Source organism: Cyanistes caeruleus, chromosome 1 (assembly GCF_971803275.1).
Source record: "Cyanistes caeruleus chromosome 1, bCyaCae1.hap1.1, whole genome shotgun sequence".
NCBI classification, from domain to species: domain Eukaryota; kingdom Metazoa; phylum Chordata; class Aves; order Passeriformes; family Paridae; genus Cyanistes; species Cyanistes caeruleus.
In genome coordinates this window covers 116404100-116425911 of record NC_141701.1, presented here as the reverse complement: position 1 = coordinate 116425911, position 21812 = coordinate 116404100, and the positions used below count along the sequence as shown (strand labels likewise).

General features: G+C 39.4%; 1 long non-coding RNA gene across 1 annotated transcript; it reads left to right on the top strand.

The window, feature by feature from the left end:
• Nucleotides 1-20683, top strand: LOC147655845 (uncharacterized). The gene is made up of 5 exons (XR_015276795.1): nucleotides 1-49; nucleotides 8245-8341; nucleotides 18872-19122; nucleotides 19759-20032; nucleotides 20460-20683. It is a non-coding gene; the product is annotated as an uncharacterized LOC147655845 (long non-coding RNA).
• The last annotated feature ends 1129 nt before the right edge of the window (nucleotides 20684-21812 follow it).

Here is a 21812-nt window from a genome sequence, read left to right as displayed (position 1 = left end):
GGAAAAATGAACATAATGATTAATAGTATCATGGCAGCACTATTATTTGGTATGTAATACTCTCTTTATATTATTAAATATTTGTGAAATTGCAATTAAAAGCTTGCCTTGTTTGCTAATATGCTCTCTTCTTTAATTAAAGAACTCTTGCTGTGAACTTTGCCTTTTGTGAACATGCTTAGCAGTGGGGTTAAGGAAGGACTTAATCTTTTTAGAAAAAGAGACACCTGTTCACAGGCCTCTAAAATGTTTAAGTCACATCTCATTTAAGACTAGATTGCTCAGCATCTTGTAGGATTAAGCATAGGCTTAACCTACCTGTTTTTCATTTTGGTAACATGTAGCGGAATAACTCGAGTAATAGCTGAAGCAGTGCTTCTTCAAATATCCAGGTAGGAATTCAGGTCTATCACTCTACCAGTGTTGACTGGTGCTCTAGTCCCCTTATCAACTTCATGGCTCTCTTCTGGACTTGTTCCAACAGTTCCATGTCTTTTTCTGTTGGGTCTCCAGACCTGTTCACAGCATTCCAGATGGGATCTCTGCAAGAGCAGAGGGACAGAATCCCCTCCCTCGACCTGCTGGCCACACTCCTTTTGATGAAGCCCAGGATTCCACTGGCTTTCTGGGCTTCAAGCACACACTGCCTGCTCATGTTGAGTTTTTCACAAACCATCGTCCCCATGTAGCTCTCTTTAGGGCTGCTCTCTATCACTTCTCTGCTCTGTAGGTGTGCCTGGGATTGCCCCAGTGCAGGTGTAGGACAATGCACTTGGCTGTGTTAACTGGTCTAGACTTCAACTGCATGTGTGAAGTAGGTCAAGGTTGTCTTCTCTCAGATCTGCTTTTACAGCTGTGCAAGCTCTTACCTACTTTGTAGTCTTCTTTCCAATGTCAGTTTTAACTCCCTTCCCTTCTCTTTCACTGTCTCTTTGAGCCTTTCAGGAAGGGAAGGTATGATGAAGTTCCATGGCACAAGAAGCCCACTTGGGGTTAGTCTCTTTTCCTATTGATTAATCACCCACAGAAAACTTGAGAGTGAACTCTGCATGAAGCTTTCTATCTCTCGGTAATCACCGTAAGTTAGAAAGCAAACTTTATTTGTTTGAGGGCAGGAGATGTCCTTCTTTCCATTATTTATAGTACAGGTGTTGTGATTAGAGAAACTGCCACTAAGGTGAGGCTTCCTTTATTAATAATGCAAATTCTCTACTTATTGGTTTGTTTATAATCTGCTAAGATTTTTTTAAAAGCTCAAATAAAGAAGTCAAAACAAATTTTGAAAAGCTTTTGAAAGTTCAGAGAAATTACCAACAGATAGGTGCCCAATGAAAAATTTATTTTAACAGAGCTCTCAAGAAATCTCCAATCCTTTGTCCAACCTGCCTATTCTTAAACACCTATGCTTTAAAGACTGGGTATTTTAAACTGTGTTCCTGTGTAATAGACACCAAAACTAAAGATCTTACATCCAGACTTGAAAAATATTCAAATCCACAATCTGAGTAATTCTGAATAGAACTCAATAGTCCTTAAAGCATCCCAGAAAAACATGAGGATTTTTAAATCTGCATTTTCCTCTATAAACAGAATTGCAGCTTTAGGATGCACAAACTTCCTATTTTCTTGCATTAGGCTTTGCATACTTGTTTCCTTTAAATAATAAAATAATAAAAAAAATATTTGTCATGCAGCCCAGTGCATGGCTGTGGTCTGATGGCAGTAAGGCAGGAATGCCAAGACTGAGGGATCCCACCAGTTCGAGTCCTGCTTGGTGCTGAGAATTGCTGCATCTCTGCTCACGGCCAGCAGCACATCCCGCCATCCCAAGACACCCAGCTGTCTCTGTGGGCTGATGACAAGCAACTGAGCTTAGAGCAACCTTAGTTAACGTCATTGGGAGATTGGTTTAGCTCTCAGTTTAAGAGTCGGGAAGTGGCAGTTGAGATCAATATGCATAGAACAGGCATATTTTTTGATCTCTTTTTTTTCTTGAGCTGAATATTTGAATATAAAATCTGATCTTACATATGAGCTCAACTGTGGAAGTGTAATGCAATAGCATTTAAAAATAGCGACTGCCAAGAAGCAAATTAACACAGTGGAAAACCATTTAGAGGTGTTTGGTGATGGTTTTCACCAGGCAGGCTATGCACAGTTTTTATATACAGTAGGTTAGCATTTCCAAAGGGCAAAGAGAGATGAAGAATAAAGGATAATCTCTTGTCACTTCCAGGCTTGTGATCTTTGTAGATGCTCATTTGCAGTTGGAGATCCTAAGCAGTGCTATCTTTCAGTCAGGTCTTGCTATACTCTTGAGTTTTTCTTAAAGTGTCATGACAGAAAATTGACATTAAGAAAATACCTATTTATGTGCTTCTTAAAAAATAAATAAATTAAAAAATAAAACCTCATTCCATATCAAGCTTTTATTTTGATTTCCATATCAAGCTGTTTATAGCTCTGACAAACAATGCAGATATTTGAAACCTGCCCAGAACATGTTTAAGAGCTGTACTGCTGGAGATTAATAGATTTGTAACATATTTTACTCAGATTTAGGTCTGCTCATATGCAGTGATGTATTTTTCCCCAAGAACAATACAGATAAAAGCTGAAGATTACAGTTTGTGTTAGAGTGGGTATGCACAGATAAGGATGTTTCTCTTTGTGGAAGATGAAAAAAGGAGAAGAAGAGTCTAAGAACAACAAAGACGATCTTTCACAGCAGGGAATATATTTGATGACCTGCAGTAAATATTATAAATGCCTGAAAGTGCTTTTATATACAAGTGTTGCTTTGTAGTAAGCACTTTGTAGTATGCATTTGCTATTCTCTTCCAATACAAATAAATATCAGGCTAGAGAAGAGTTATAGAACCATAAGATTAGGAGGATGATGAAAGCATAGCATTGACATTAGTTACTGTCAAAGACCACAGTGGTCTAGGAAAGGGACATGGACTCCTCATTGATTTGCTTGCTACACTGATGTTTAGGACTAATATAAGCAAGTAATAGGTAGGTTAATTTGGGCAGCAAGTGTTGATTACTCAGTATATGTTACAGTGGAATAGAATGTCATGGGGCAAATCAGTATAGCAGTTAAAAAAACAAATGGGAACTCAAATGTAAAATGAAGGTCTGAACTGCAGAACGACTTTCTTCCTCTGGGCTCGTACAGGAGGTTCAGGCTACAAGATCCTACCAATAATTCAGAATTCTGTTACTGGTCTAGAAATCTCTGTCTAGGGACCAGTTTGAAGACATTTCACCTTTGTCTCAAACAAGGGGTAGTATCATTTGATACTTTGATCATTTGAGAGCTCTTGAAGAGCAAACTCCCAAAGCAAATTCCTGAGTGGTGTAGGGTAGGTCTCTAGATCCTTTTCTTTGCATTGTGCGATATTGTGAATCAATGAAAAGGAGACAGAAATGAGCCTCTGAGTGCCTCCAGCTGTAGGACATCACATGTCGCAGCTCTGTGACAAAGCAACCTTACTTCTGAATTCACTGAATAGATCCTGTTCGCTGGCAAGACACTTCCAGCAAGCTAGAAAGAGAGGGCAACATTTGAAGACTCATGAGGAGGTAAAGGACTGGATGAATCAGAGTCTTAATTAAAAAGAAATAAAAAATCAAGAATGCTTAAGTATTTGAAGCGCTGTATTTTTAGGATTCCTTTTTCTGATAACCAGAAAGTCATTATCAGGGCTCAGACCTGATAGCTCTGGATACATGTTGAAATCCCAGCAAATGAGCCCACCAGGGAATTTCATCCTTTCTGTTTGCACATATATTTTAAAACTAAATCACCTATGACCTTTTTTCCTGCATTTCAGAGTTTGCTGCTGTGCTCATCATATCCAGACGTACTGCAGTGATAAGGGACCTTGTGTTCAGAGTTTCAATAACCTCTCCATTTGGCTCCTGGGAAGAAGTTGAAGCTTGGCTTTCTTTGAGGGTGGTAGGAGATGACATGGTAACAAATGGGTTACAAACAGTGAGAGAAGGGCAGGGTGAGAGGTGTTAGGCATAAATGCCCATCTCTTTGGGCCATTGGTTCCTTTCAATAGCCCATTCTTCTCCTCTGCCTTCTGAAGCAGAAGCAATATTATAGTAGGCTGACCCTGGCTGGATGCTAGGCACAAACCAAAGGCTCTCTATCACTCCTCTCCTCAGCTGGACAGGGAAGAGAAAATATAGCAAAAGGTTCATGGGTTGAGATGAGGACTGGGAGAGATCACTCACCAAATACCATCATGAGCAAAGCATGATCCCTCAGCTTAGGGATGTTGACTGAATTTATTACTAACAAAATCAGAGCAGGAGAATGAGAAGCAAAATAAATCTTAAAAATACCTTGCTCCCACCCTTCCCTCCTTCCCAGCTCTACCTTCTGCCCCTTAGCAGTTCAGGGAGACAGGGAATGAGGGCTGTGGTCAGTTCATCACTTGTTGTTTCTGCCACTCCTCAAGAAGAGGAGTCTTTCCCCTGCTTCAGCGTGGGGTCCCTCCCACAGGGAGGCAGAAATTCACCTTCCACAAACTTCTCCCACATGAGTTCATCCCACAGGTAACAGTTCTCTGTGAGATGTTGCAATGTGGGTCATTTTGCCATGAGGCACAGTTCTTCAGGCACAGGCTGCTCCAATGTGTGTCTCCCAAGGGTTCACAAGTCTTGTCAAGAAAGCTGCTCCAGTGTGGGTTACTCTCTCCATGGGTCCACAGGTCCCTGCCAGGAGCCTACTCCAGCATGGGCCTCTGAAGGATTCACAGCTTCTTTTCAGGCACCCACCTGCTCTGGCATGGGTCTCCTCCATGGGCTGCAGGTGTATCTCTGCATCCTTGAAGTCTTTGTGGTATTGTCTTCCCAATGGGCTTGTAGGGGAATCTCAGCTCCACTGCCTGGAACATCTCTTCTCCCTCTTTCACTGACCTTGGTGTCTGCAGTGTTAGTCCTCTCACGAATTCTCACTCTTGCAGCTTTTTCTCTGTCTGCAATCACATCTGCACAGTAACTCTTTTTTTTCCTTTTAAAATATGTTCCCACCATTTCTAGTTGCCCAGTCTCGTCCAGTGGCAGGTCCATCCTGGAGCTGGCTGACATTGGCTCAGTTGGATATGGAGGAAACTTCTGGCAGCTTCTCACAGAAGCCACCCCTGTAAAACTCCACTACCAAAATCTGGCCATGCAAACCTTTTTGCTTTAAGCTTTCCCCAGAACTGGAGGTGAAACAGCCCCTGGGCAGCCTTTATTGATTATAGTCCTATAAGTCACCACCTACTGGGATGAATATATCTGTAGAGAAATGGGGAAGTGTCTGCTGGACTTTCCCAGTGGCAGGAACAGAACTGAGGTCTCACCAGAATTTTGGATGTTTCTGTGGAATGTGTAGCTCTGGTAAGCCAGACCCTCTGGAGGGGCACCTCCACAGATGCCTGGAAATAATGCACTGTGAGATTTTATCATGTAGGTGGGATCATATCTTGCCAGTGAAAATAACAGAGATGTCACAAATTAATCCGTTCTTGGTTCTTTTCTGCTTAAGCTGGCGTTGTATGAGAGAACAGAATACAATATTAGACCTGTAAGAAACATTAAATTCTAGTTTCTCTGTTCATTTTTTTTTTTTTAAGTGAATGGCTTTATTCACAGTGTAAGAATAACCAAGGCTTTTACTGATAGTCTGAAAAAAGCTTGTAATTTATTTTCTAAATTTTAATGAAAGCTAAATGGTCACCAGCCAAAAAAATCTTCATACTAATAATATTTAGTTTCTGGTTTAAAAGATGTATTTCTTTTTGAACCAGATCTGATCAATGCACACAGTATCTTTTGCCAAAGATTTTTAAAATGCTTCACTTAAAATTGTCCAGATTTTTGATCAAATAATTTGGAAAAATGTATCTCATTTGTTCTCACATTGGGGAAGGCTTTTCTCCGTTTTCTCACTTCTCTATTTTTCCTGTCCTTTTGATGATTCCTGACTTGAGAGCTCCATTTAAAGGCTTTGAGCATCCCAGAGCGTGGGAAGCCTTCTGGGGCTGCCGATACACAGCAGAGTGCACGACCCTGCGACTGCTCCCTTCTCTTCTCGCCCACTGTGCAGCACAGGCTCCCAGACTTCTCCTGAGAAGTGTTGAGGCCCTGCCAGTTCTAGTCTGGGAGCTGGGTCTGTTTAGTACCTCTGAATACTAACTAGGTTGTTTTTACCCAACAGTAATGTGTGACAAATTAAACAATATAAATTTTATCTTGATCTTAATTAAGGCATCAACAATATTCCCATTAACTTCAGTGGGACCAGGACTATATCAAATATTGTTTAAACATTTATAATAGCATTAGATAATGGGGTTAGAATAATTAAGAGTCTATTGAAGAAATTTAGCTTGATGGTGGAAAGGCAAATTATGTCAAATGAACGGGAACTGTCGTTTATGGAGGCCTATTGAGATACTCTTGTTTATTGAGGGAGGAGAACGAAGATCATAGAAATCTTTCAGGGGCAGAATCTGAAGGTCTTTTTGGGACTGAGAAAGAAGAGTGGGAATATTAAACAGATGTGTGAGGTGGGAACAGTGTTTTTCACCATCACACAGATTCAGCAGTCAAGAGTACCTGAAAATTAATTTTCGATATGCAAAATGAGATCCTAGAATCAGTGTAGGCTGTTTCAATTAGGTCTGTGCAGATAGACAAAATTAATGGGTCAAATTAGTAATTAATGGTGTTAATATATCAATCACTTTTCTAATAAAAGTGTCTGAAATGAATCAGGGAAAAAAAAATCTAATAACTAATTTGAAAACTGCTATGATGCTCCAATTGATTTGGGGCTGGGAAAAAAAGGAGAATAATTAGTAAGGATCAAAAAACAATATCACATTTAGTCCCCCAAATGGAGAGGAAAATTAAACAGAGGTGGGATTGAAATATCATTTTTTATCCTCTTAAGAAGATTGTGATTGTCAACTATAGTAGAATCCTATTTTTTATTTTAAAAGACCTATATATTTCCTGTCCTTCCTCACTTGTACTCATGTGCAAGGTCATGTCAACTCAATGAGGAAACAAATGGCTCTGTGTGTGTGTGTTCTAGATTTCTCCTTAACCCAGAAATTTAAATGTTAAGAAACTCTTTTGTCTGTTTTCTGTTATGATAAAATTATGAATTAGCATAAAAGCCATAAATGTTATTTTTTTTCCCAAAAAGCATGCTTATTTCAACACAAAATTAAGGTATTAGTTAAACAATCTCTCCAAAACTGCTCACTGGACAGGAAAGAGAGAGGGCATTGCATGAAAGTGTCTATTAGTCACAAAAATAGGTTGTGTGTGAATTTTTTAATTTTTGAAAGAAATTGTTGAAACTTTTGAGTGTGCTCATTTTTTGAATAAAATACACTTATTGAATACACTGGTGGAGGTGCAAAAAGCAGAAGTTCATGAGGGTTAAAAAAATATAAACTTGGGATTTCCATTGGGAAATTTTTTGTTGGCCACACAATGCTGCTGAGCTTGGCTTGGACAATCCCTGTATTATTGAACAAAAATGTACTGTGATTGTTATGAAAAACAGTTCTTGTTTTGCCCCTCCTGTCTCACTGCTGGTACGAAAACCAGCTACCAAATGAGCAAGAAAAAACCATAATTCCTTTCAACAAAAAATCAAGATTGAACGACCACTTCCTTGCAAGAAGTTGTCTACCAAAACATTTCAAGGAATTAGATCTGCTTTAGCTGATACCCTAAAGCTGTGAATGAAAGACAGTAGTTAAAAGTACTTGAAATAAAAGGAAAATCAAAACAAGTGCAAGCTAACTCAATTCTTTTGAAAATGGGACTCTTAAATAGAATGTGGACAAGTCTGTTATCTGCCATTACTTTAAAACCATAGCATGGAATCTGCCTTGTGGTAAGCTGAGAGATAAGTATTGATGAACAAATGCTAAATATCTAGGAAGCATTAGAGGAGTGGAACTGATCAGATGACTGAGAATTCATATTGTGGTTGTTCAATGTGTTTCAAGGGATCCAAGTAACCTTAAAAAGCTTTTCAGCTAAGAAATGCTCTTTCCTTGCAGTAGGAGTAGCTATTCTCTCTTTATTTTACCATGAGTTAAACTGACTCACCATACACCTTTCTTCTGCTTGGTAATGCTGGTTTTAATGACACATACACCAGTGGTGGTGGTTGTGTTCTTTGCTATATTAAAGTTTTCCTTATATTTATTCCAGGCCATTGCTGCTGGGCAGGATGTGACAAGTGTGATGGCTTGCAAGGCTATGGTGTACACAGAAGAGTGATTTCATTCAAACAAGAAGTTGTTGCTAGGTAGGTATTTTATTAGCACTCATGCAGAGTAGCAACTTGCTGTAGTCTGCAATTTTACGTCTTTAAAGTACACTTAAAACTAGATCCCTGAACAATGGGCCAATAAGTTGGAAAACACATTTGGACTTCAGAAGAAATGCACTGAGCAAGAAAAAAACTAAACCAAATATACAAAGGACAATATTTCAAATAGCACATGTACTATGGTGTTTAATAAGTTGTTCTCTTTTTACCATATATTTCTCATATATAGATTCCTTATTCTCTTTGTTTGTAAATTTACTGGTACACCCTCTCTATCACTTTAGTTGCTCTTCTCTGTGGTTTTTTTTTTGGCTTTTTTTTCCTAATTCTAGTCTGTCTCCTGCTCTGTTCTGTCTCAAGATGCGCAGACCAGAACTGCAAACACATTTAAAATATGGGTGGAGCAAGGTGTTCCCAGTGGTAAAATGATTTTCTTGGTTTTGTTGTGACTGTCTTTTCTAATGACACCCAGCATTTTATGACTGGTGTTGCAAACTTAACTCAGAATTGCAAAAAGCTGTTACTGATGACTCCATTAGCATTTCCACTAATGGAAGCTGTTCTGCATACAACAATCAGGTAAGCAAAATTTAGGTCATTCTTCCCTTGATACAGAATTTCACAATGATCCACATGGAAGCTCACCGGCCCCTGTGTGTTGTGCAGACTCTCTGGACTGGCTTTTGGAGTTCCTTGTGGTCAGTGTGGCCATTGACTATCTGAAAAAGGCCCTGCTATTTTCCATACACTGCATTCTCTAGACCATTGACCAAGATGTTGACTAACTCTGGTTCTGATAGTGATCTCTAAGGGTTCCTGGGTTTTATTCTGATGTTTCTTGCACATGCTTATCTATGCATTTTGTCACAAAACAGTTCTTAATTATATTAGCTATTTATTATGTTTTATTCAATTTTAAGTGTATTTGTGGTGCAAATCCATGGTTCTTTCAGTCTTCAAATGCTTTTTCTGTCATTTACTTCTAAAATATTTACAAATAGTTAGTTTGGTTTAGTGGTTAATCTTACAAAAGCATTGTCTCCAGTGAAAGGCTGTCCACTTTTCTAGGTCCCAATGCTAGCAAACAGACTAGGGACAGACATAAAACTTGCAAACAAAATTTTACTTTTGTGAAAATTGAAAATGCCAAGCATCTACCTCTCTCTGTCTTAGCCTGGGCATTGTGTGACATGCCCCTATCCTGGCAACAGAAGTAATATCAGAGAGAGACTCATTTGATGGTGTCCCTTTTGCCTGGAGTTAGGAAAGCATCCTTCCAATTTGTTACTTTTTGACTGTCATTCATTCTGCAATTATATAAAATATGCTCTTGGACCTGTTCTTCTTTGGAAACTGTCAGTTTGTGAATGACATTTCCAGAGCATACCTCAATTCAGTGATTTATTGAGGCAATATATCATCCAAGTAAGGTCCTTTAACCATGTTTTTCTCACCAGATGATACCATCCAAAGAGAAGAAAATCTGAGTCACTGTTTAGTTGTGTAATAAAGGTATGTCAGGAAGCAAGACACTCCTGAAACACTAAGTATGTTTGCCTCCAGGTATACTGGCATCCTTACATCTTCTTTCACAAGCATGTTAGTGAGCTGAAAAGGCCTCCATTCCTGGTCGCTAAGGTCTTGGTCTCCTTGACAACTAAACTTTTCAAAGATTACATGAAAAATGTTTTCTTTACCCCTCAAGCTGTTTTAATGCTTTAAAATGTCAAGGAAAAGATCCTTTTGTCCCAAGAGTAAGGAAGAGGTGGTAATGGAGAAGGAACAGAATATTTCAAAAACACATTTACAGAGTAATAGAGTAATATAGCACCACAAGATAGCCTAGACAGAATGCCCTCAAAAGGGATGATCTGAATTTAAACTTATTAATGCAAGTACATTGCTTCAGAATAGATTGGGCTTTTGGTTAAAAAAATGAAACTTTTCACCTTTAATTTGCCTCACTAAATTCAGAAAAGGTTGGTAATAGCAGTGACATGCTTTATGGCTGCTACCGCATGATAAAATTTACAAGGAATGAGCTTCAGTGTTGTTTTTCTTGGTGGTTTTTGTTGGAAACATGGAGTTATGTTAGCTGGCAGTCAGAACCACTGTTTGGGTCAGGATTTAGGCTATATTTGCCTCCGTGGTGTACTAACTTAGATATTGCTGAAAAAATGAGATGGCTAAAATAATTACTATTGTGTGTTCCATAACAAGCTCAATATCCCTGTGCTCACTGCTTGGCATAAGCATTCATGTGCAGGGGCTGTCCCTAATAGAACAGTGCTGAAGGTGTAGGAGAGGGAAGAGTAAAATATTAGTGGAAGCAGAGACATCAAGGTTTTTAGGAAGTGGGCCTGGACAGTGGTGAGCCCTGGCCAAAACCTGGCACCGTGGAGTCAGCTCTTCAAATGGGTAGTGGAGCCTGCAGCACTCCCCAGCAAGTGAGACCTTCCCAAGAAGTAATATGGGGGGCTGACAGGGAAAGAAGGGACATTGCTTGTTTTTGTGACTGGGAAACAGAGGAAATGAAAGTGCAGGGAGTCATAAAAAGGGTGCTGCACTGAGGAACCAACAGACACCACAACTCTGGGCTGCTCTTCCAGCAGGGCTTGCATACAGTCAAGGGAAGCTAGTGGTAGCCTCCTTTTTGTAAGTGGTTACCAGTGCCTCAAATGGCCTTCATTTGAACCTGTATTTACAGAGGTGGATTAAGGTGATTAAGAAGGTGGAGGTGAGGAAAACAGCTGAAGTAAAATTTTTGCTTGGGGTTCAATATTTGTAAATGTGGGGGAAGCCTCTGTTGTCTCTAACCCACAAGTCCATTTGTGGGAACAATAACCTCATCTCACTGTTTATTTTCCATATTGACTTGCCTATTGGTTTATCTCAGATTATCACTACAACTTTGTGACTTCATTTTTGTTAGTCTTCAAATGCTGAGAGTTACAAAATAAATTGAGATTTTTTGTAGCTTTCTTAGATTAAGGGCCACTGTCTAAGATCTGGGAAGAGGAAGGCAGAAGGACATAAAGTGCATGAATGATAGTGAATTTGCTCATTTGCATCATGTTGTCTTTTTTGGTTAGTTGGTTGTTGTTGTTTGTGTTTTCAGTTCAAGTTTGTCTTGTTCTGTGTATGTGATGAAAGCTGGTGTAATTTCACTGGCAGTTGCAGTCCATTGTCTGTCTGAAAGACGACTGCTGTAATTTTTTTACTGATACATTGACTCCCTAACTTGCTCACCACATACCATAATTCAGGTTAGTGGAGTGCCACCCACTGGGTGAACAGAGAACCCTTGTAGACCCTATTGCACGAGATGTGTGTGATAGATTGACGGCAACTAATTCCGCTAAAAGAAGTTATTTTCTTTTAAGAAGTTATATAAAAGTGAAATTTGTTGATTCTTTCTTTCGCAAACCTTACTCTGATCAGGCACCTAAACTTGATTGATGGCTAGATTCAATGTAGAATCATAGAATCATCAAGGTTGGAAAAGACCTTTAGCCATTAACCCAGTGCTGCCAATTCCACCACTAAATCATGTCCCTAACTTGCAGAGTTCCAATAACTCATTCCCCTTATCCAGATACTTGATAAAGATATTAGCAGGCCTGTCCCCAACACTGAGCCTGAGGAATACCCCTTGTGATTGTCTGCCAGCTGGATGTACTTCTTTTCACCATCACTCTCTGGGCTTGGCCATCCAGGAATTTTTTTACCCAGCAAAGTGTTTGCCTGTCCAAGCCATGAAAAGACAGTTCTCCAGAATGATAGGGGAAGCGGTATCAAAGGCTTTATTAGTCCAGGTAAACAATATCCACAGCCTTTCCCTCATCCACTGCGGGTCACCTTGTAATAGATGGAGATCAGGTTAGTCAAGCAGGACCTGTCTTTCACAAACCCATGATGTCTGGGCCTGATTCCCTGGTTGTCCTATGTGTGCTGTGCGATGGCGTTCGAGATCTGCTGCATAACCTCCCTGGCACTGATGTCATGCTGACAGGGGTATAGCTCCCTGGATCATCCTTCCTGCACTTGTAGATTGGTGTTGATTTGTTAACCTCTTGTCAACTGGGACCTCCCCAGTGAGCCAGGACTGCCAATCAATGATTGAAAGTTCTTGGTGAGCATTTTGGCCAGCTGCCTCAGTACCTTTGTGGGATCCATCCATCCCAAAAAATGTGTTAGTATCTAAGTGGTGCAGCAAGTCACCACTGAAGATTCTGGGGGAATCCTTTCTTTTCCTGTTGCTGTCTTCTAGCTCAGGAAGGTGGAAACTGTGTACCAGGAGGACAACAGGTCTTGTGGTTAAAGACTGTTGCAAAGAAGGCATTAAGTACTTCAGCCTTTTCCTCATCCTTTGTCATTCTGTTTCCCCCCTGTGTCCAATGAAGGATATCCAGGGACTTTTTGAATATAGATGTAATTCTGGATTTCTAAATTGTTTATACTGTGCTTTTTTTCAGTTCAAACATGATCCTGGAGTCACCTGACAGCTCTCAGTTCTTCTCATACCTGTTAATGTTAAGACCTGTATTTCATGACTCACTATACAAAACCAAAGTAAATCACTTCTGTTTGAATTGATACAATCTGCATGTTGCCCCATCATGCTCAGCAATTCTGGGTTCATCCACTGCTCTTTCCACAGATTCTGGTTCATTTCAGAGTATGGTTCTCAGATTTCTTTTGACTGGCTTATTTGAGAGAGACTTGGATTCCCTCATAACAGGAAGCAACAAACTGGAAGTTCTATGTAATCGCTGGTGCCCCACACTGGAGCCACAAGCTAACGATACTAACTGCCTGTGAGTCTTCGTGGTATGAATATTATCAGAGGGCAGATACCATGATTCACCTGTTAACTTCAGAAGCAGTGATTTTTTTTGGCTCTAGAAGATATTTGCCATCTGAGTCAGAAGTTGGGGATACATGGGACTACCTCATTTAAAGGATTGTCAAGGAATTCCCATTTTGATGCCTTAAGTGGATAACCATGACTTTGTCAAATAATGTTCTGGCCTCTTGAAGATTTTTTTGTAGGTGTCTAAGCCCTGCTCTAACCACAGTTAAGAGTTAATAGCCTCTGCATCTTACTAATTAACTATTTAAAACTCTTGAACAAACATGCCTTCTCAGGGAGCATAAACTCATCTGACAGGCCACTGAGAGCAGATCTTTTTCTGCAGTTGGTACAGGTAAATCCTGTCCTATTCCTTGCCATTCTAATGCTCTAGCAACATTCCAGCATTTTATTTACAACTTTGAGAGGAAGATGTTAGACTAGGATGTAGCAGCATGTCTGGATGACACCCACATTTATTTTGGGAACCCAGAAACAACACAGTTGGCATGTTCAACTTGTCCTCAAATGCCTCCACAATAATAACCTGTTTGCCAAGCTGGAAAAATGTAAATGTGATCAGACGGTTGTGGAATTTGTGGGCTATGAAATTGCCTTTGGGGATGAACTGGGGAAGGTTCTTCATGAGATTGCTGCTGTGGTTGGCTGGGCTTCCCTGGGGGATATGTGAAGGATATTGTGTCTGTAGCTCAGAGTCCTCTGACAAATTTCACACACATTTACCCAAAATGCAGAGATCTCAATGGGATGAATCAGAGCCTGGATAGCTGTTTCACTACTTCCTCTGTTTAGGACAGTGCACATTTTTTGTTTAGATAAACTCAACCAAACCCATAAGGAACCAAGGTTTTCTGTTGTTCACAGAATCTCTTGCATTTTCAGTGTTTTCTATGTTTTCCTCTGTGCTGTAGAAGATCATGACAAAATTTGGGGTGGAGTTTTCAGAGGGAAAATATAAATTAATGTGTAGTAGCAGAAAGGCTGTCATCTAATATGCTCTCCTTTATAAGGAGTTAAAGTCTCAACTTCAGTGTTTTGGAGCATTGCATGAAAACATCTATAGTAATTGCCTGTTAGTGAGACTCTGGGACAAGCAAGGGGTAGAGGGCAAAGTGAGAATTACCTTTCCTTGTGTTTTCTGCATTTTCACTCCTACTGCACTATTCACTCTTTAGAATATTTTCTCCACTTCATATTTCATTTGAGGCCTGTGTGGCTTCAAGAGAGATAAACACACACACACATGTTGCCAGTATCTTGTCTCCTCGGCAGGACTTCATTGAAAAATGTTGCCATTCACTATTTTCTAGGACATCCCATTGCTCATAAGCCCCCAGCTTCTTCTCACTCCTCTGCCAGGATTTTCCACCTGTCCAGGAGCCATCAGACTGTGCAGTTGGGAGCATGGGAAGATGAGCCTTTTCTTTTTCTTTCTTTTTCTTTTTTTTTTTTTTTTTTTTTTCCTGTTTTGGTAGCTTTGATATTCTGAGTGGAAGAATTTGAGAACCCCTGAAGGAGGGGAAGTGTCACTCTGAATATGGCTGTATTGGGAGTTGCTCATGCTTCACATCAATTTACATCTGGTTTAAAGTCCTCTGAAAGGGTTATGGGGTTTATCTGATAGAGACAGAGGGTAAAAATCTTCTACGTCTGAATTGCTGATTGATTGCATACAGTAGTACAACAAATAATTCTTATTATGACTCATAATTCACCTATGGGGTTTCCCGTGAGGCTTGAGAATAGATTTATGTGGGTTGCTTGGCTTTCCTTTTCACCTCTGCTTTGGAAGGGGAAAAAATTCCCATCTATATCATTGTTTTCAGAGAGATATTTCTTGTATAGAACTATTAAAACCATGTTTCCAGTTTATAAAAACTGTCTGGTTTATATTGCTGTGACATGGAAAGCTATTACCTCTGTTCTGTGTATCCGTCTTTCTCAATATATGCTGCGCAGCAAGGGACCCTGCCCCGGCTACAGAAAACCTGTAAAACAAGGCATATTACTGCTTATCTACAAGCACTTCATGTCACAAGGAAATTCTCTGTCTGATTAACACCCAAGTATTAACTCCTTCACTGCTACTGACACTGGAAGATGAGCTGGCTGTAGCAATTAAGTACTTCTGTGATTCTGCTCCTCAATAAAGACATTGTTCTCAGAATTCTCTTTCATATTAATTTACTTGATACAGATTAAGGTGTATCATTAATTTAAGCATTTGTTGCCTTTTGGTGAAGTGAGAATAAAATTACAAACGAAGTGGCAGCAAAATCATTTAGCTAAAAAGTGATTATTTTTTCTTCTGTGCCTTTAATCAATAACATTTATCTCTGAAATACAATCATACAATGGACTTTATTAGTAACTAGTGGATGGGCGTGGCTGCTTTTATGGTTAATGTGTGATCTAAGAGGTGTCAAAGGGAGAATAGTACCTGCCAAAGACAGCATCAAAAGCCTGGGAATATACTTGTGTTCATCTCTTTTTCTCTAATTACCTCACTGATCGTTCACCGTAGATTAGATTGTATCTCATATCCTTGTTGGAGGTACATTGGAGCTGCAACACTAAAAAAACCTCCAGGAGACATTTTCTCTGAATCCCCACTTTCACTGTGAAAATGGACAACATAATGTATTCCTCTCCTGCTGCTGGACAGGACAGTTTAACAGCCCATAGAAGTAGCCAGCCTACTTTATGTCTTATGTTTTAATTTTCTTGTAAGGAACAAATGAACCTGAATGAAAGCATAGCTTCTCTTTTCACAATCAGTGCACTAGGAAGAAAAATAAATGGAGAGGTCACTTCCTAATCTCCCCTTATAATCTCTTCCTAATAAACAAAATTTCTTGGTAAAACTTCAAGGGCAGCAACAGGTTTACTCTAAACAAGGGCTGGCTTACAGTTTCAGTGTGTTTTTATTTCTGAATGGGAAGGATGAATCAATAGCACAGGTATAAGAAAAAGCCTACATGACTGAAAAAGTAGACCCTTCTCTAGCTCCCCTTATGACTTCTGAACAGGAAAGCCAGGGAATTGATACGAAGTGTGATTGTGCTCCACAGCTCATTCATTGTGGCTGGTTGGAAAATAAAGAAGTTTTTCTTCCCTCAGTTCTACTGAAGCCTTAAAGAATACATTGGAGTTTTGACATGTTTGCCTGAGAGTAAAGATTTGATTAAAATGCAAGGATTCCTTGACTGATGTCCACAGGATCACAAGCATTTAGGTGCCTGTAGATCTGTTTTACTATTTTGGGTTAAGTGATTGAGAGGGATTGAGCCATTGTGAGGATTGCCTCTTTTGTTCATCTGTCTCAACAGCCTTGGAGAAGGCGTTAACTGCTGGAAAAGATTTGTATCTTGTGTCAGAATTCTCCATAAAATACAGCCCACAAAATTTCCTAAGGCTTTTTTATGTTAATAATACTTGCAAGTTTTCAAAGGGAAGGTGAAATGGAAAAGGCAATTACTGCTGAAATTCAACAACTACAGAGATCTGTAGTCCCACTGCTGTTAGGTGCATTCTCTGTCCACATGAAATTACCAGCTTCTACCTTCAGAGGTCTGCTGAGTCAAAAGACTGTTTCTGAACCTAATTGCAAAAAATGCTCAAACCTGCCTGAGGAGTCGTTGCACCTACATATAATAAACAGAAAGACAATTGACTTTCCATAATTTAAGCATATTTCCCTCCGTGATCTGAGAGTACCCCACCAAATGCTTCCTGTTCCCATTAAACAGCAAGAGGTACAAAGGCACTATAAGGTAATGCTGGGGAAGTGAGGGGAGTTTGCCATCTCTCTGATTTTCTTGTTCCAAGTCACATAGTGAGCCAGTAACTTGAACTCTAGTCCCTTAGCCCTTACCTACTTGCTCTAAACAGTAGACAGTGGAAAAATGTCTCTAAATTTATGTAAAGAGAAAGAGAACCAGACAGTTTATTGTCTCTGCTCACAAATGCCTGTAAAATACACAAACTCCATAACTGGAGGGTGGCCAGTGAAGATTTTTTTACCATAAAATGACCATTAAGATAACAAAGGCATTGCTGCTTTCTTCTGGAGTTTACCCAGAAATCATGTCTTCCATTTGTCTGGTGACTCAGCTACACTGCGAGTTTGTATGGATAACACAAAAAGTTTACACAAGTGTCCCTCCTCCTGCTTTAGCTCCCCTGCCTCTGATCCTGTCTCCCACTTGCTTCCTGCCTGTTCACCCTTGGCCTGTGCTTTCTAGTAGCTCTTGTCTTTGTGACCCCCATCACACCTCTGACACCCTATTGCTTCTGCCTCTGTTTTTTTCAAGTTGTCAAATAAAACTTGTTTTCAGCCCTAATCATACAATCAAACAAGTCCTCAGCTAACTGACTCTTTCTCTAGGACATGGATAACTTCTGTGCTTGGTTAGTCCATGAAAATATTGTGTATACTGTCATAGTGTATGTGTCTATCAGAGAGAGATTTCTTGTAGGGGAAATGAGCATTTTCTCTGTCTTAAAAACATTCCTGTGCAATGCCTAATTTCCATTAGCTTCAACTGACAAAAAATAAACCAATGACAAGAGACAAAAAAGAAATGCTTTAGCTTTGGCCTTACAAAATAACTGTGATCACCTGCCTTGTTTGTGCAGCAGTCATAGTAGTGAAGAAGTATCCCAAAGAGTAGTGCAGAGGGTAGAGAGGACAGATGAACCCCGTGATGCCTCCTGACTGCTGATGCACCCTTGTAAACTACATCGTGCCTCTGTAGGTCAGGGTGAGCAGCCGCATGGGAGGAGGTGCAGGCTATGTCCACAGGGTAATGAAGAGGTTAAAGTGGTTCTTCAAGTTCAGGGTGTGACCCATGAAGTGTCATATTAACACATCTGATACCCGTACATTAGCATGAGCAGAACAAGTAAAAACCTGCTTAAGAGAAATTAAATTAAGTAGTTGAAGAAAACAGTAATTTTAATAAGGAGCTTCTATACACAAAAAAAAAAAAAAATCCCAATACTTCATTATCTATTTATTCCTTTCAGTCACTCAATTTTATTTTATCCTTCATAATTGAAAAGGAGACAAAATCAAGTCTTTAAAAATAATCTGATGCCACGGTTTTGTGTAAATGTAGGACTGGTGGAATGTAGGACTGGATGTCTAAATTCCCAGTCTTTAATAGTATTTTAGCTTTCTCTTTATTCAACTTTAAAATATTTGGATCATGGGGTGATATTGCAGTGGCTTTGCTAAGGCAAGTAACAAGATTTCGTGCAGATTTGTAGATGTTTCAGAACTTAACATATTGAAATAATGCAAAAGGCCACTATTTCATCAAAACTATTCCTGTAGTCATGTGTTACTGGACATGCAGTCCCACTGATGTGAGTCATGCAAGATAAAAGACTTGGAAGCTAAACAGAGCCCTCAGGAAAGAGGATCTCATTTTCCACTGCCTTCACTGTCTATGGTCATCCCCACTACTGCATGGGCAGTGTGCACAGCTCAGGGCTAGATGATGCCTGTATGCAATCATTTTCTAGAGGAGTAATGCTTAGCAGACTTGAAAAGCTGTGGAAAGTTAAGCTATAGACACCCTCAAAGGTCTTACATCACTTTCTCCAAATCTTCCCTGTGCTTATTTCAGGGGCTTGACAGTGAGCTGGGCTCTGAAGAGGCATGCGGAGAGAGGCAGCATCAGGAGAGGATGACTGATCCTGAAGTTTCGCCTTCTCTGAACTGGGATAATTATGAAGTTATATCAGTTTGCCATGGCTACAAGTCTGACCCAGATGAGCAGAAATGAAAATTGGACATGAAAACCCAAACTTAGCATGCTTGTCTTCATGCATGAAGGAGCACCTGGCAATGGGCTGGAGGGAGAAGTCCTTGAAGCTGGTGAGAATCCTCCTGTCACTCTACTGCCTCCTCAGTGGCACTGCAGCAGAGGCACAGGGCACTTGGCCTTATATTGCTCCAGCAGATTTGTTCAGGAAAAAGATTGTTCTATTTTGCAAAGTTAATATTCATCAAATGTTAATGAAAATACATAACAAATAATTATGACAAACACACCATCTGATTAAGATGAAAGAGGATGACAATTCTTGTGAATTTTTAATCTAAAAAAATTAAGAACATTACATTAATAAGACTTAATTATATCATTAAATATTTAAATTTACTCCATAGTAGATTTTATTTTTATTTAACATATTTTGTTTTTAAATATTGCTAACATTTTTATGAGATTTGTTCATAAAACACATAAACAGATATGGTTTTGTGAGGCAAGAGGAATTTTAATGTAATGTATTCATTATATTGATCACAATTTTAATTTTATTTATCTTTAAAGAAAGCTAATAGAATCCCTTCACAATTTATTATAATTCACAATATCTCCAGTTATAGATAAATATTTAATAGTGTTACTAATGCATCATGCACACAGTATTTATTAATTAGAAAATATGAATTACTAGTTGTACATTTCAATAATTTGCATTTAAAATTAATGCTACATTTTTCCAGGAAACTGATTAACTTTGGGAATCTGACTTCAGCTGTCTGAGGACAGGCAACCAAAAGTGCATACTGCAAACCTAGCTGTCACTCCAGGAGGCTGTGACCAACGAGTGAGGAGGACTCTGAATATGAGGAGGATGCCACCAGCCAGATGCTAACAACATACACTGCAACACAGGCTTCAGAGAAAAGGAGAAAAAAAGAAGTTTCAGCACTCCCTGGTTTTCCTTGGTAAAGCTAAAGAGCAGATTTGACAATGTGACTCTGCCGTGTATTCTAGGTATAAAACTCACTCAGGTATCTTTGTCTATCCAGCAGCTTTAGGGGGCAGACTGCTCAGCTTTCCTAGGCGAGAGGTGGCTAAAGGAAGGCGGGGTGGGGGGGCAGAGGCTGGACAGGAGGTGGGGCAGAGCTGGCTGATGAAAAGGAGTTTTGCTGATGCTCCAGGAAGCCGAAGATAAAGATTCAAGCTGGGTTTCTCCCACTTACTCGCTCCCACTTTGACACAGTGTGTCAAAATTATGCAAGGTATCCTGAGACTTGTTCCTCCAAGATACTTGTTTAATATGAAAGCAAGGTATTTAGGGGGTAGACTGTAACTTTACCTTTCCTTCAAAAGGTCAGTATGTGCCAAGTCTCCACTTTCTGTGAAACCTGACTTTTTTTTTTCCCAACTAAACTACTGCTTTTCTTTTTATTATTTTCAGCTGAAGTTTCCGGAAAGTTAGCAACTTCCTGATTTGTTAATTTAAGAAGAAAAAAAAAAAATCTACTTTTTCTAAAAGAAGAAAATTATGCACCAAGAACAACTTCTCAGTAAGGTATCTTAAATACAAATAACCTTCCTGGAACTGTTTTTCAGGCAGTCAGAGACCTGACAGACCAACCAGAACCCTTCCTTAGGGGTATTAATCAGTTAGATTAATCTTCAGTAAGTATGCATTTTACTGTCTTGTTAAGTAATAACATATATAAACTTGTCAGTTAAGGCATGGATTGAGTATCTTTGAATCCCAGAGGTGGTTCAGTAAATGTAGAGTTTAGAAGTGGTACCAATGCTTCACATCTTTTACCAGAAGATATAAAAAGGCTTTATAAAGTTTGCATTTTTACAGTATTTACAGCCTTTAACTATCAAACACTGGACTGCATTGTCTGATAAAGCCACTAAAAGACCATGTATATAAAGACTTCTATTTTGCTTTGCTTTTGCCATGTGAGATACCAAAGAAGATTTTATGGAATATTGCTGAATACAACCTACCGCAAATAGCTGTACAACTACTTCGATCTGTTTGCAGCTACCACAGCTCTACCACAATGTATTTTTGTGTGCATACTGCTCTGTGTATGTGTGTGCATACACACACATACAGATACACCACAGCACTAAAATCTGCATGTGCATGTGTACACTGAACATTTACAGTCATATGCGCTCATATACGTGAAAAACCACTAACAAAATTTTGCAGTAAAAATCCTGTATGTGATGGTCAACATACCACACGCTCCCACAATTTTATAATTACAGTAATAAAAAAAAAAAAAGAAAAAAAGAAAAAAAAAAAAAAAAGGCTTACATAGCCAGGAAACAAAAGAGAAAAACCTCAGGTTGGTTACCACTTCACTTCTGTAGTAACTCTTTGTTCACACGTACAAGCACACACATGCAGTTTCTGATAAAACGAGTTGTTTCTCAAAAGGCAGTGAAAAAAAGAGAGGGCTGATGAAACCCTCAAGTTGTTCTTGAAATTATACCTATACCTGTTGTCATTTTCAGGAAATTGACTTTGTTTAGTTGGTAAACTTGTTTTGACTTTTCAGTGGAAACGCTTTGCTGGCACTACTTCTTTATCTGTAGGCCAAATTCTGACCTCGGTTTCATGTGACTCCCACTGCAGTTGGTACCAGTTGACTGTTTAAGGCATGATAGGGCCTTTATGTCTACAGTTGTGAGAGTACTGGAAGGTGTTTTGTTGTTATTATGGCTTGCATTGCTAGAACTGCATCTGAAGATGTCTATTTTAGGCAAGATTCAGCCCACTGATACGGTTAGC